Raw genomic sequence first — 15,299 nt, 5'->3', positions numbered from 1 at the left:
CATCATATGACCCAGCAATCCCACTCCTTGGCATATAACCTGAGGAAACCAAAATTGAAAGAGACACATGTATCTCATTGTTCATTGCAGTACTATTTACAATAGCTAGAACATGGAAGCACCCTAGATGCCCATCACCAGATGAACGGATAAAGAAGTTGTGGTATATATTCACAATGGAATATTACTCAGCCATAAAACGGAACACATTTGAGTCAGTTCTGATGAGGTGGGTGAATCTAGAACCTATTATACAGAGTGAAGTGAGTCAGAAAGAGAAAGATAAATGTTGTATTCTAACACACATATATGGAATCTAGAAAAATGGTTCTGAAGAATTTATTTACAGGGCAGCAACGGAGAAACAGACATGGAGAATAGACTTACAGACATGGGGAGAGGGGAGGAGAGGCTGAGATGTATGGAAAGAGTAACATGGAAACTTATATTACCATATGTAAAATAGATAGCCAATGGGAATTTGCTGTAAGGCTCAGGAAACTCAGAGGCTCTGTATCAACCTAGAGGGGTGGGATGGGGAGGGAGATTTGAGGGAGGTTCAAAAGGGAGGGGTATATGTATTAGTTCAGTTCAGTTCAGTTGCTCAGTCGTGTCCGACTCTTTGCAACCCATTAACTGCAGCACGCTAGGCCTCCCTGTCTATCACCAACTCCCGGAGTTTACCCAAACTCATGCCCATTGAGTTGGTGATGCCATCCAACCATCTTATCCCCTGTCGTCCCCTTCTCCTCCTGCCCTCAATCTTTCCCAGCATCAGGGTCTTTTCAAATGAGTCAGCTCTTTGCATCAGGTGGCCAAAGTATTGGAATTTCTGCTTCAACATCAGTCCTTCCAATGAACACCCAGGACTGATCTTCTTTAGAATGGACTGGTTGGATCTCCTTGCAGTCCAACAGACTCTCAAGAGTCTTCTCCAACACCACAGTTCAAAAGCATCAATTCTTCAGCACTCAGCTTTCTTTATAGTCCAAATCTCACATCCATACATGACCTCTGGAAAAACCATAGCCTTGACTAGACGGACCTTTGATGGCAAAGTAATGTCTCTGCTTTTTAATATGCTGTCTAGTTGGTCATAACTTTCCTTCCAAGGAGTAAATGTCTTTTAATTTCATGGCTGCAAGCACCAACTGCAGTGATTTTAGAGCCCAAAGAAAATAAAGTCAGCCACTGTTTCCACTGGTTCCCCATCTATTTGCCATGAAGTAATGGGACTGGACTCCATGATCTTTGTTTTCTGAATGTTGAGCTTTAAGCCAAATTTTTCACTGTCCTCTTTCACCTTAATCAAGAGGCTCTTTAGTTCTTCACTTTCTGCCATAAGGGTGGTGTCATCTGCGTATCTGAGGTTATTGATATATGTATACCTATGGCTGATTCATGTTGAGGTTTGACAGAAAACAACTAAATTCTGTAAAGCAATTATCCTTCAATAAAAAATAAATTAATTAAAAGATAAAAAAGACAGAAATATACCAAGTAACCAGAAGATACAAAACTCAAGAAACAAGGAATTCAATTTAGGGAAAAGAAAAATGAAAGAAAAGAAAGAAAATTCCCAGCAGTGATAGCCTAGAATGTCAGTTAAGATGTCTGGCCTAGAGAGCAATGAATCCAGATTTGTATAGGAGGGTAGTGGGCTCCAGGAAGAGGGGGCGAGGCATGAGCTTCACTAAAAGCTGTTTTATAGTTCTGTGAGAAAGTTTGGGTCTAACGTAGTCATAGTGATCTAAGTAACAGACCAAATGACATTAAAAAAAAAAACTTGTGAAAAGGCAAGAAGAAATGTAATCATAATATAACACAAATTTAAACTGTAAGTATGAATGTATCAGAAAACCATGAAATAACTATAGTGGGAGAATAGGAGGAAAATAGGTACATGCATCAAAATTAGGGTTGAAGAAGCAGTGTAAAAGATATAATGCTAAACTTTTATAGAAGGAAGCTAACAGATACTGTCAAAAATTTAAAACAAAAATACACAGAACTAGCAATAAGGTACAGAACAAGAAATTGAGAGGTAAATACCAGATCAAACAGCCAAAAGAAATTGAAAGTGTCTGCTTGAAGAAAATGAGAAGGGGTTTGCTTATATTTATTTGTTTGCTTTTAGACTTGTAATACTATTTGGCTTTTAAATGTAAGGGTAAGTATTACTTTGAGAATAATAATTAAATTTCTAAAGAGTAAATAAACTATAAAGATTTGGGGTAATTTCATATATATGCAGTACTCTAATCAATAATAAATTGGAACACATGAAAATCAAGCTATATTTCCTTTAATGAAATTAAACATTACCCATTTAATATATTCCTTGCAATCTTTATGCACTACTAATGTACTTTATGATTTTCATAACATGCAAAGATATTAGCCCAAATCAAGTAAAAGTAAACATTCTGATTTGAGTGGATGTCAATTTATTTTGGTTACTAAGGTATTCTGTTAGGTCTTGTTCTGATTTTTATTACTACATAATTAATTTTCTTAACACACAGAGACTTAAAGCAATAATTTTAAGATTCTCTCTCTGAGTTCTGGGGTTCCTGCTCAGTGTCTCTCCTGCAGTCACATGCAGGTGACTAGGGTGGCTGAAGCTAGAATAATTTCAAAGGCTTCCTCACAAAACACAGTGGCAGCTGATTCTGGCCATTGTCTGGGACCTCAAATGAGGCTGTCAGCTGAAACACCTATTCACAGCCGTTCCATGTGTTCTGGCCTCCCCACAACGTAAAAGTAGGGTATTAAGAGTTAGCATCCTGAGTGGACAGGCAGAAGCATTATCACCTTTTATGACCCAGCCTCAGAAATCACATAGCATTATTCCCCCATAGTCACAATTCTCCTAAAATCCAGAAGAAGGGAAAATAGATCGCCACTTTTCAAAGGCAGGGGTGTCAATGTCACAACGTAAGAAGAACATGAGCGACAGGGGATCTTTTTGTAGCTATTCTGGAATACACAATCCAGCCAAGGTCTCTTTGATCCAGCATAGACAAATCTACATTCACATCATGTTAAATAACCAGCAACTATCTTTAAAAGGAGACATGCTTAGACCAGCAGATTTCAAATTGGGATATGTGTGCTTTGGGGAAAATAATTTTAAGGAAATAATTTCTAGATCCTATGCTTCACATGTACTCTTTCCAAAATTCGATTGCCTGAGAATATTCATGCCAGTTGTTTCAAAAAAGAGAGGCTGAAGCTATCGTTCATTTTACCATCTTACAATGGTACCTTGATCCTGAGTGCAAAAATCTCCAGATTTCAAAACAATAGGACAATTCAAAATATTAGTATTAGTGTTCAAAAAATAAATGACTAATAACTGAATCATAAAATCTGAAACTGGTTTTAAATCTTTGCCTTTAAAAAAACTGAAGGGAGACCTAATTAAAATGACATCTGGAAGATCATTAAAGATAATTTTTGATGATAGATAACTATATGATTTTGGCATATAACTTGGAGTTCAAACGTTTGAGTGACATTGCTAAAACAAAATTCCACTCTTACCTACTTATTCATGGGTATATGATTTCTCAGATCTTATACCCTTAAAAAAACAAAAATAAAGGAGATAGATACTGAGCTTTGTCTCATCCTAACATAATTTGAATTCACTCACATATATTTATTTAGAACAAAAAATAACCCTTCCATCTGAATAATGGACACACTTCTAATAAACTTCATTTTTATGTTTATTACCTAAAGGAACATTTATTTATGCTGTTTAGGTTAATTTTATATTAAAAAGTGTGATGAAAATCCAATTCAGAAGAAATTTTAACATGGTCACATGGTTACAAATTTTTAATCACTTTTCAAGAAAAAAATGATCACTAAAAGACATTCATATGGAAAGAATTTATGAAAATAGGATTGTGATACGGAAATAGAATTTCAAAGAAAAATAAATGAAGAATTTCTAACTGTTAAAATTAGTTTGTTCAAGTATCTTTATATGGATTGTGGTGGGAATCAAAATCAAAATGGATACATTTCAAAGAATGATGAAATTTTTACATCAATGTTCACACTTTTTGGTAAGCTATATATTTTACAACTATTTATACTTATGATGAGAAATTTTAGAGGTCAGGAGAAGTTTCTGAGAAGGGATATAAGTTTTCAAAATTTACTTAAGACTGCGAATTTAGAATCATCCAAAATAATATGAAATCTGGTCCTAATTTAAAAGCAAGTATTTTACATAAGAGTTATTTTTGTTTTTAGCTAAAAGAAGGAGCTTCTGAACATTTTCATATCCTGTTTAACTACAGTTGTTTTTAATTGTACATTGTGTACGTAACTGTGAGGTACTTCAGTAGGACAGTAAAAAAAGAAAATCTTGTTTCATAAAACCTGGCAAAAAGTGGATAAGATTTAATTTTATTTTTATGTCTAAGACTAATTATTTAGAGTTGAGATTTCTGGTTTTACTTAGATTTTTGTACCTACATGAAGGAACATATCTAGAATTAAAAATCTACAGTTACATGTTCAAGGAATATGAATCAGGTAGAAATACAGAAAAAAATGCTGTCCATTTCTTTTGAAGATTATTGGTGATACATACTGCACATAGGATTTAGAAATTCAGATATTCTCCTGGCTCCCTTTACAGTGCCTCAGTGCCCACAAACAGTAAGTTTCATGTAATCTTAATGATATTATATCTCCCAATGCTCATCATGATACCTGATACAGTACATTGCTCAGTGTCTGTTTGTTGAATTATTGAAAGAATTAAAAAAAAAAAAAACTGGGATTCATACACTTAGTGAGTTGGTCAGAAAGCCTTTTCCACTTTCAGAAATTTCCTATTAAAATGAAAATATATGCTAACTGACATGTTAGACATTGAAATAGAAATATCCTATGATGTCACTTATATGTGGAATCTAAAAAAAAAATACAAATGAGCATATTTTAAAAAAGAAACAGACTCACAGATTTAGAAAACAAACTTACGGTTACATGGGGGGAAGGGAGAGGAACAGTTAGGGAGCATGGGATTGACATGTTAGTTCAGATAGTTCAGTTGCTCAGTCATGTCCAACTCTTGGCGACACAATAAATTGCTGCACACAGGCCTGTCCATCACCAACTCCAGGAGTTCACTCAAACCCATGTCCACAGAGGCGGTGATGCCATCCAGCCATCTCATACTCTGTCATCTCCTTCTCCTCCTGCCCCAATCCCTCCCAGTATCAGGGTCCCTTCCAGTGAGTCAACTCATTGCATGGGGTGGCCAAAGTATTGGAGTGTCAGCTTCAGCATCAGTGCTTCCAATGAACACCCAGGACTGATCTCCTTCAGAATGGACTGGTTGGATCTCCTTACAGTCCAAGGGACTCTCAAGAGTCTTCTCCAACACCACAGTTCAAAAGCATCTATTCTTCGGTGCTCAGCTTTCTTCACAGTCCAACTCTCACATTCATACATGACCACTGGAAAAACAATAGCCTTGACTAGATGGACCTTTGTTGGCAAAGTAATATCTCTGCTTTTCAATATGTTATCTAGGTTGGTCATAACTTTCCTTCCAAGGAGTAAGTGTCTTAATTTCATGGCTGCAATCACCATCTGCAGTGATTCTGGAGCCCCCCAAAATAAAGTCTGACACTGTTTCCACTGTTTCCCCGTCTATTTGCCATGAAGTAATGGGACCAGATGCCATGATCTTAGTTTTCTGAATGTTGAGCTTTAACTTTTTCACTCTCCTCTTTCACTTTCATCAACACACTTTTTACTTTCTCTTCTGCCATAAGGGTGGTGTCATCTGCATATCTGAGGTTATTGATATTTCTCCCGGCAATCTTGATTCCAGCTTGTGCTTCTTCCAGCCCAATGTTTCTCATGATGTACTCTGCATATAAGTTAAATAAGCAGGGTGACAATATACAACCTTGACGTACTCCTTTTCCTATTTGGAACCAGTCTGTTGTTCCGTGTCCAGTTGTAACTGTTGCTTCCTGATCTGCATATAGGTTTCTCAAGGGGCAGGTCAGGTGGTCTGGTAGTCCCATCTCATGAAGAATTTTCCACAGTTTATTGTGGTCCACACAATCAAAGGCTTTGGCATAGTCAATAAAGCAGCAATAGATGTTTTTCTGGAACTCTCTTGCTTTTTCGATGATCCAGTGGATGTTGGCAATTTGATCTCTGGTTCCTCTGCCTTTTCTAAAACCAGTTCGAACATCTGGAAGTTCACAGTTCATGTACTGCTAAAGCCTGGCTTGCAGAATTTTGAGCATTACTTTACTAGTGTGAGATGAGTGCATTGTGCGGTAGTTTAAGCATTCTTTGGCATTGTCTTTCATTGGGATTGGAATGGAAACTGACCTTTTCCAGTCCTGTGGCCACTGCTGGTTTTCCAAATTTGCTGGCATACTTGCTGGGATTGACGTGTACACACTGCTATATTTGAAATGGACAAGCAACAAAGAGAGCAACAGTGAGAGATTTTATTTTGGGGGGGGCTCCAAAATCACTGCAGATGGTGACTGCAGCCATGAAATTAAGACGCTTGCTCCTTGGAAGAAAAGCTATGACCAACCTAGATAGCATATTAAAAAGCAGACATTACTTTGCCGACAAAGGTCCATCTAGTCAAAGCTATGGTTTTTCCAGTGGTCATGTATGGATGTGAGAGTTGGACTATAAAGAAAGCTTAGCACTGAAGAATTGATGCTTTTGAACTATGTTGTTGGAGAAGACTCTTGAGAGTTCCTTGGACTGCAAAGAGATCAAACCAGTCCATTCTAAAGGAAATCAGTCCTGAATACTCATTGGAAGGACTGATGCTGAAGCTGAAACTCCAATACTTTGGCCACCTAATGCAAAGAGCTGACTCATTGGAAAAGACTCTGATGCTGGGAGGGATTGGGGGCAGGAGGAGAGGGGATGACAGAGGATGAGATGGTTGGATGGCATCACTGACTCAATGGACATGGGTTTGGGTGGACTCTGGTAGTTGGTGATGGACAAAGAGACCTGGCGTGCTGCGGTTCATGGGGTCGCAAAGAGTTGGACACCACTGAACAACTGAACTGAACTGAACTGTCAACAGAGCATCAGAGTAGAGTGTCATTCAACCTGCACACTACAGAAAGGATCTCCGTATGAAGAGCAGTGAAATAACCTTGATATTTTTTTCCTCTCATTCTGAGTCTGTAACTTTGTATTACTAACTGAACTTCAAAATTCTCTAGTTATGTTTTTTGTTTGTTTGTTACTGGGGTATTGTTTCACAATATTGTGCTAGCTTCTGAGGTACAATGAAGTTCAGTTTTTGAAAATTAGACAAACATTGTTTAGAATCCTTTGGAAAATCTAGACAATTGACAACATTTGTAACGTTTTTGCTGTTACATATTTTAAATCGTGGCTAAAACAGAATACTTGGTAAAGTCCATTGTAAGGAGAAATAATCTATAATAATCTGTTCAGCTCTGTGTCCTTTTAGCTAGCTTGACCCTTTTCACTCATCATGTATCCACTGTTCCGTAAAGAAAAGCCTCAGTCATCTTATCTCCTAGCAAGGCCAAATGAGGAAATTGTCAAGGAACCACCTGTTCACTCTGAGAGAGTTAACTTGGGCAGGTTGATAAGGAGTCCAAGCCTAAGGCCCCTTTAAGGAGGATGTGAACATTCTCTTTTTCACATTCTTTTGCTTTAGACACATAGGCCTCATAGGCAGCAGTATCTCCTGTTCAAGGACATGCTTCTTTTGAGCTCAGAATGTATGTTATGATAGAAGGTCTGGGTAAAACTTCCCACAGCCTTGAGCTCTGGGTTAACCTGTTCCTTCTGGATAATCTTGTGCTGATGTCATCCCAGGATGTATGTTATGGAAAGCATCTGGGAAAAATCTTCACAGCTTTGAATAATTTTTTCTATTCTCAACAGCTAGCAGAAAAGAATATAATGCCCTACTTAAAACTAGCAAGGTAGGTAATCATTCTATTCCTTTCTGATGTCTATGTCAGAAGTTTTTTTCTGTCACTATCACTTTAATAAAATCTCTATTACACAAAGCTCTGAGTGACTGAGACTATCTTTGGTCCCGGAGTTAAATCTTCTCCTTCAGAGACCACAGATCTGGTGGAACACTATAAGTTTTCATCTATCAATCCTCAAATGGCTTTTGTTCTTATCCTATATGATTTTTTTAGCTAAAAATTTTTTGGCTCTGCAAATCAAAAGTCCTTTCTTTCCTCTGACTTCTACAGAATTAAAGTTCATATTTGCCAATCCCTTTGGCTCAGAGCATTCTCATAGTCCTGAGTAAGTATTGACCACTCTTTGTCATCCTGGAACCTGGTTAATAAATCCCTTTCTTGAACTTTGTTCATGTTTTCTGGGTCATTCTCTAATCCCCATATAGGCTGGGAAGTTTAGCTATGTTCATAAATCTGCTTGGATATGGAGATACTCACTGATTAGCATCCAAATAATTAAATAACTGTATACCCCCATCATTTTTCAGGAATTTAAATGTATATGTGTTGAGCTTTTCTAACTCATGTCATTATTCTTTCAGTGATAGAATGGACATGGTACACTGCTCTGTGAAGAATACCTCATTGCCTTTCACAGTTCTCTGAGTTTCATAGTGTTGACTAAAAATACCTTTTCACTAGAAGAGCCTAGAAGAACAGCACTCAAGAGAGTTGTGTTTTCCATCACATTGATTTCAGTCAGTAGACTCCACTGCATGGTCGAGTTGCATGCTGCTAATAATCAACAAACATTACATCTGTTTTCACCTGCATTCAGTCTTTTATCTGTGCCCAGTGATGTTTCATGTTAAATTTTAGAAGAGTTGCCTTTTCTTTCTTTGCTTTGTTTTGGATTATTTTATTTAATACATTTACCAATGACCAATCTCTTGAAAATCTACTGATTTTCTGATGATCTATGTAACATATACTGATGATCTATGTAACATATATAGGAAAATAATTTTATTTCTTGCAAGAAAAGTATTATATTTGCATTGACTCCGTTCTTAGACTGTGAAAACCAACTTTTTAACAATATGATCAGGCTGAAGTTCATAGCTTTCACTAGTGCCACAAAGAAGTCAAATGTAAAACACTCCTATTATAAAAGTTCACTGGCTGGTCACTGAATTCTGTTCACCCAGGCTGGTGATAGTGCTTAAACCAAACAAATAAAATAAGTAAATAAAAGTAAATCTTATGCCATAACATTAACTCCTGAATATAGGTTGGCTCCAAGTATTAAATTAACCTGGTAATTATGAGAATTGCTGATGGTGTCTAATGCTAAAGCACATGTTACAGGCAGTTCTCACTTGGCAAGAATATAGTTCCAGATTAACAGTTGAGGAATAACAGGAAATTTTATAGCTAGATGCAAAAAGTGATAAGAGCAGAGGCAATGCATAAAGGATATTGTACTAGTCAGGGCTTTCCAACCAAAGCAATAGTCTACTGAAAAAAAAAAAAAATAGTCGACTGAAAAAAAGTACACAGTGTGAGAGTTGTGAGTTGAGTTTTATTTGGGGCAAAATGAGAAATAAAGTCTAGGAGAGAGTGTTTCAGATAGCTCGGAGGAACTAATCCAAAGAAGTAGGGGGGAAAGGTCAGTATGTACATGATTTTGGTGAAGGGGAATATATGCAATCAAGCACACATTTTTGCAGAAAGTTGTTGCTAGTCTTGGGAAGGTTTAGTGCTTTTCTAGATGTGAAGAGATACAAGAATTTGGGCTCATAAAATCTGCTGAAAATATCTAACTATCTGTCAGCACCCAGAGAACAGAGTGCCTCATTCCTTATTTCCACCCTAAACTCCATTCAGGATGTGTTGAAAGTCAGCAGCTGCTGCAGCTAATGATTTAATTCTTGTAGAGGAAGATGGCAGGTGCCAATTTTTAGTTGGCACAGTAAAACAGTGAGATAAGGAATAGGCTCATGTGATTAGAGAGGTTGAAAAGTCATACCATTTGCAGTTCACACACTGGGGACCCAAGAAGTCTATTGGTATAAATTCCAACCTGAGTCTAAAGGCCTATGAACCAGGAGTGATGATGATCTAAGTTTCAGAGGGCAGGAGAAGATTGATGGCTCAGCTTTAACATTCAGGCAGAGAGACAGAATTTGCCATTGCTCCATTTTCTTCTACTCAGACCCTTGATGGGTTGCATGATGTCCACCCACATTAAGGGAGGGCACTCTGTTTTATTCAGTCCATCAGTTTAAATGCTAATCTCTTCCAGAAACACTCTCACAGACACAGCCAAAAACAATGTTTAACCAGATATCTGGCCATCCTGTGGTTCAGTCAAGTTGACACATAAGATTAACCATCACAGGCACCGAATCTAACTTTAGAAGATCTGATTTGAAGTCCTGACTGTATCACTACTTATGTCCTTAAGCTTACATTGCTTCATCTGAAAAATGAAAGTAATAACTAGCCACTCACTGGGTGATAAAGTAAGTGGTTAGAAATACATGCAAACGTGCCTTGTAAATTTTCAAACACTCTAGAAATATAAGGTACTGTTACTTCTGTTTTTTATTAGTGCTATCCAGGAAGCTATCAAGGCCAGAAAAGTATAAATTTAAGACAAAGTTTAAATTTGTCTTAAATTTATAATTTGTCAGGAATTCCCTGGCAGTTCAGTGGTAAGAACTCCTTGCTTTCACTGCTGAGGGCCTGGGTTCAGTGCCTGGTCACAGAACTAAGATCCTAGAAACCAAATGGTGTGGCCAAAAAAAAAACAAAACAAAAGGCAAAACCTTTGTCAAAGTGATTTCACTGCAGGAAACAACATAAACAAGCTTAAAGAGCTATCTATGCTTTTGGATATATTTCTAGATAAAATATTACCAAAAAATATTAAAAGAAAGCCTGTACTAAAGGGGTTATGCAAAACAGGATCCATTCAATAAGGATTCATACAGATAGGCAAACCCAGCAATGCCTGAACTGTTATCCAAGCAAACTGTCTCAAAAATTAAAATAAGCAGTTGGAGTTACTACCTCAATACCAGGACAAGTAAATGTCGTAGGAGTACTAATCCTGGAGCACCTATATGTTCTTTTTTATTTTTTATTTTTTTTATTTTTAAACTTTACTATATTGTATTGGTTTTGCCAAATATCAAAATGAATCCGCCACAGATATACATGTGTTCCCCATCCTGAACCCTCCTCCCTCCTCTCTCCCCATACCATCCCTCTGGGTCGTCCCAGTGCACCAGCCCCAAGCATCCAGTGTCGTGCATCAAATCTGGACTGGTGACTCGTTTCATATATGATATTATACGTATTTCAATGCCATTCTCCCAAATCAACCCACCCTCTCCCTCTCCCACAGAGTCCAAAAGACTGTTCTATACATCAGTGTCTCTTCTGCTGTCTCATATACAGGGTTATTGTTACCATCTTTCTAAATTCCATATATATGTGTTAGTATACTGTATTGGTGTTTTTCTTTCTGGCTTACTTCACTCTGTATAATAGGCTCCAGTTTCATCCACCTCATTAGAACTGATTCAAATGTATTCTTTTTAATGGCTGAGTAATACTCCATTGTGTATATGTACCACAGCTTTCTTATCCATTCATCTGCTGACGGACATCTAGGTTACTTCCATGTCCTGGCTATTATAAACAGTGCTGCGATGAACACTGGGGTACACGTGTCTCTTTCAATTCTGGTTTCCTCAGTGTGTATGCCCAGCAGTGGGATTGCTGGATCATAAGGCAGTTCTATTTCCAGTTCTTTGCTATATACCTGTGAATACTCAGTTAAACAAATAATTTATTGAGAAAATGGAATAAGCCATTGCTTATGTCAGTGACAGAAAAGACATCCACAGAAAAAGAAAGAATAGTGATGGAAATGAGCATACAGAATAGTTCCTCCTTTAAAAGCTGTGTGGACTTAGGCTTCCCAAATCCCAGACCTGTCATTCTCCTAGCTACTATCATTCCTTACACCAAAGCTGTCAGGTTTCTGAAGAACAGAAAATCTTCCATTGTGCTCTCTGGATACTGAGTGCACTGAGAGAGACACAACTTAACTATTCTACCTGAGTCTTGATTCTTTCTTCCCTAACAGAGCTAGCTTCTACTGGGAATGCTCTTACACAGCAATGATGAGAAAGGAGAGTTGGAGAAAAAGATTATCACAAATTTGAACTAAGGGTAAAATAGTGAAAATAAATAACAAAATCTAGGTTAGAAACAATTTCCCTGGGTGAGAATTTTTTCTCCCAAATCTTAAGTTGGTTAAGACTCTACCAGTTTATCAGTCATTTAGGCTCAAGAATATGATCATCTTTGATCATCTTTGCTTCCTTTATCCCCAAAAGTTACTAACTGCCAAACCTTATTATTTATAAGCACCTCTTTTCTCTTTCTTTTTAGCCCCTCTTTTAACATTCTAGTTTGTTTCCAAATTATTTTTATGAAATCATTACAATAGCATCCCAGCTGAGCTAGGCCCCCATATCAAAGCTTTCTCATACTCTAATTTGTGCAGCACTAGATCCAACCAGTCCATCTTAAAGGAGATCAGTCCTGGGTGTTCATTGGAAGGACTAATGTTGAAGCTGAAACTCCAATACTTTGGCCACCTGATGCAAAGAGCTGACTCATTTGAAAAGCCCCTGCTGCTGGGAAAGATTGAGGGCAGGAGAAGGGGACGACAGAGGATGAGATGGTTGGATGGCATCACTGACTCAATGGACATGGATTTGGGTGGACTCCGGGAGTTGGTGATGGACAGGGAGCCCTGGTGTGCTGTGGTTCATGGGGTTGCAAAGAGTCGGACACAACTGAGCGACTGAAGTGAGTGAGTGAGTGACCCAATGTATCTCCCCTGTTCACATCACTTTTCAAAGCAAAATCCTTCAGTGGCTCAACAACACATACAAAATCAAGTCCAAACTTCCTAGGTTAAAAATTAAAAGTCTGAAAACTCCAAGTGTTTGAGAGTTGTGATGCAATAGGAATACACAGATACTGCTGGTGGAAGTAAATAGGTAGGCTGTTTTAGAAAGCTGATTCTCAGAATCTAGTAAAATAGTATATGCACATGCTGTAACCCCCAAATTCCACACAAACAACAGTCATTATGATAAATAAATTGTGGTGTGAATATCCATATACTGGAATACTTATTTAAAAAAACACAAACTACAAATACATTCAACTGTGTGTATAATCTCATCAATAATACTGAATAAAAGGACTTAGACACAAAATAATAGATACTATCAAATGACATTTCTATAGAATTCAAAAACATGTAGCATTAGCCTGTGGTGTTAGAAGTCAGTAATGTCTCCTTTAGGGAGAAAGAAAGGCACAGCATTTGAGAAGGGGCATAAATGGGTCTTTCCGTGTGTTGATAATGTTCTATTTTTGAGATCTGGTTTCTCTGGTGTGTTAACTTTGTAATAATCCACTAAGATGTATATTTATGTTTTATTCATTCCTCTGTACTTTTTAAAAAAAATATACATTCCTAGCTTTGCTCTCAAGGTTGGCCACAATCTTCTCCCCATCTGTTTCTCTAATCTCACTGTGTCTCAAACTGCCTCGCTAAATGGTATGCTTCAAATATATCTTAGTCATTTCAGGCCACTATATAAATTATCATAGACTGGATGGCTTAAATAACATTTATTTCTCACAGTATGGAGGCTGGAAAGTACCTGCAGTTTTGATGTCTGGTGAGGGCTCGCTTCCCGGTTTGCAGATGGCCATCTTTTTACTGTGTCTTCACATGATGGAAAGCAAAGAAAGGAGGAAACCACTTTTATATCTCTTTTTTAAAAGAACACTAATCCCTTAAAAAGACTTCACCCAAGGAGGGGACATATGTACACCTATGGCTGATTCATGTTGATGTTTGACAGAAAACAACAAAATTCTGTAAAACAATTATTCTTCAATTAAAAAATAAATAAATTTTCTAAAAAATACTTTACCCACATAATATAACTATGTCCCAAAGGTCCCATCTCTTGATGCGCTCTCATTAAGGATCAGGGTTTCAACATATAATTTTAAGATAAGGCCAGTAAAAAAAAAAATCTAATCCATAACAAACTACACAAATGTATTCACTCATCCCAGAAGAGGTTCTATTATTATTCTTTTTTTTGAATTTAAATTTATTTATTTTAATTGGAGGCTAATTACTTTACAATACTGTATTGGTTTTGCCATACATCAACATGAATCCGCCACGGGTGTACACGTGCTCCCCATCCTGATCCCCCCTCCCACCTCCTTCCCTGTACCATCCCTCTGGGTCATCCCAGTGCACCAGCCCCAAGCATCCTGTATCCTGCTTCTAACCTGGACTGGAGATTCGTTTCTTATATGATATTACACATGTTTCAATGCCATTCTCCCAAATCATCCCACCTTCTCCCTCTCCCACAGAGTCCAAAAGACTGTTCTATACATCTGGGTCTCTTTTGATGTCTCGCATACAGGGTTATCGTTACTATCTTTCTAAATTCCTTGTTATTTTGCCAATGCTGTTTCTCACCAGGAATTATCTTTTATATCTCTTCATATCAAAATCCTATCTGCATTGGCATAAAAACAGATGTGCACGCATGCTCAGTCATGTCCAATTCTTTGCTACCCCTTGGACCGTAGCCCTCCAGTCTCTGCTGTCCATGGAATTTTCCAGGCAAGAATTCTGGAATGGGTTGCCATTTCCTACTTCAGGGTAAAAACAGACACACAGACCAGATGGAAAAGAATAGAAACCCAGAAATAAACCCACACTTATACAGTCAATTTATAACGAAGGAGCCAAGAATATACAATGGGAAAAGGACAGTCTCTTCAATAAATAGTGTTGGGGAAACTTCATAGCCATATTCAAAAGAATGAGACTATACCACTATTTTACACCATACATAAAAATCAATTCAAAATATATTATCAACTTGAGACCATAAAATTTTACTTACTTACTTTAAAACTTCAGCTTCTTTCAGTAGGACTTCAAACCATAAAACACCTAGAACATAGGGGACATGATTTTTGCACCGGTCTTGGCAAAGATTTTTTTTAAATTTAGTATCAAAAGAAAAGGCAACAAAAGCAAAAATAAGTGGGACTCCATTAAGCTAAAAGGCTTCTGCACAGCAAAGGAAACCATAAACAAAATTTAAAGACTATATATGAAGTGGAAAAAAATAACTGCAAATCATTATGTTTGATAAGAGGTTAACATTCTAAATATACGAAGAA

The 15,299-nt window shown here is 37.3% G+C and overlaps 1 long non-coding RNA gene across 1 annotated transcript; it reads right to left on the bottom strand.

Moving 5' to 3' along the window:
* Positions 1 to 13,691: 13,691 nt before the first annotated feature.
* Positions 13,692 to 14,762, bottom strand: LOC147375596 (uncharacterized). Its single transcript, XR_015160237.1, has 2 exons — positions 14,584 to 14,762; positions 13,692 to 13,803 (listed from the first exon to the last, which is right to left on the bottom strand). It is a non-coding gene; the product is annotated as an uncharacterized LOC147375596 (long non-coding RNA).
* Between the last annotated feature and the right edge of the window lie 537 nt (positions 14,763 to 15,299).

Source organism: Bos grunniens, chromosome 3 (genome assembly GCF_055505025.1).
Source record: "Bos grunniens cultivar Pamir isolate PY7600 chromosome 3, Bosgru_T2T1.0, whole genome shotgun sequence".
Taxonomy (NCBI): domain Eukaryota; kingdom Metazoa; phylum Chordata; class Mammalia; order Artiodactyla; family Bovidae; genus Bos; species Bos grunniens.
The sequence above is the reverse complement of the archived record's forward strand: the minus strand, read 5'-3'. Positions and strand labels throughout refer to the sequence as shown.